This window comes from Apium graveolens, chromosome 11, assembly GCF_009905375.1.
Source record: "Apium graveolens cultivar Ventura chromosome 11, ASM990537v1, whole genome shotgun sequence".
NCBI classification, from domain to species: domain Eukaryota; kingdom Viridiplantae; phylum Streptophyta; class Magnoliopsida; order Apiales; family Apiaceae; genus Apium; species Apium graveolens.
The window spans coordinates 102,290,884-102,292,213 of NC_133657.1; positions in this window are offsets into that span (position 1 = coordinate 102,290,884).

Below are 1,330 nucleotides of genomic sequence, written 5' to 3' on the forward strand. Positions count from 1 at the left end.
TCTACAATCATTATTTTGGTATTAAAAACTTTATAATAATGTGAAAGTGAGTATTTTTGCCTATTTCCTATTTTTAATTCGGATTAAGAACTATTTTTACACTTTTCATAGTCAAACTTGTAAAATTCATACAAAAATAATCGTGCATCAGAAAAATATTTTAAAAATATGCACGCAAAGCTAATTTCGTGCTCTACATTTTAAAAATATAAAATTTATAATTTTCAGAACTTTCAGGACAGTTTGTATTTTATTAAAGAAACGTTTTTGCATTCATTTATCAAAAGAAAACTATTAAAACAAAAACTTTTATACGTGAAATTACCAAAATACCCTTGTTTTATTAAATAAAACATAAGCCTCCCTCTTTCTTTCCTCATTTTACCCGAGACATCATCCTCCCCCGTCTCTTCCTCTGGGTTTTCTTTTCCCCGGCCAAAAACCACACACACAAGCACACAACTTTTTCTTCTTCCTTTATTGCTAGGTAAGGATCTAATCTTTTCTCTTCTTTTACATTAAACTTGTACTTTGCATGCTGGTATCCGTGTGTATGTATAGGTGTGTGTATATTTGTGTTTGGTGTTGTTGAGGGAGAAACTAGAGTTTCATGTAATTTCAATAGAGTGTTAGTGTTAGTTAATTCAAATTGCATGTCATGGATTATAGTTGCATGTTGGAAATTGGTGTCTTATGTGTGTTGTATACAGGCGGGTGTATGTATATGTGAAGAATGTATATGTATATGGTGTTTCTTGGTGAAAATAGTTGTTAATTTAGTGGTTTAAAGTACTAAAGTTTTGTATCATGGAAATATATATGTGGCTTATGTATATGTATATGTGAGAGAATGGATTTCTTGACTTATGTGATGTAGTTGATGGTGATAAGAGTGTTTAAGTGAATCTAATTGTTTAAAAAGTGTTGTATGTAATTAATCTCTTTGCATGTAGTGTTCTTCTATGAATTTAAGTTCTAAACATAATTATGGCAATAAATTAGTAATGCATGCTAAGATATCTTGATGTATATTAGTTTTGATATATGGATGTCATTGTTTTATTGTTGCTGAGAGAAACATGTGTTAAAATGGCTTTTCTGTGTGAAATAGATTGTTAATATAGTTATAAAGATAAAAGGTTTGATTTCAAAGTATTAGGTTCTTTTTTCTTGCTAAATTCGTATAAAATTCATTACAGGTCGGAATGTTATGATTTCAGAGTCTCTAGAAAGATAATTCAATTATGTATAAAGAGTCTCTTGAAATAGTATAAAGAGCAAGTAAGTTGAATGGTATGTATGTGATGAAGTTTGTATAGTAGTATTATAC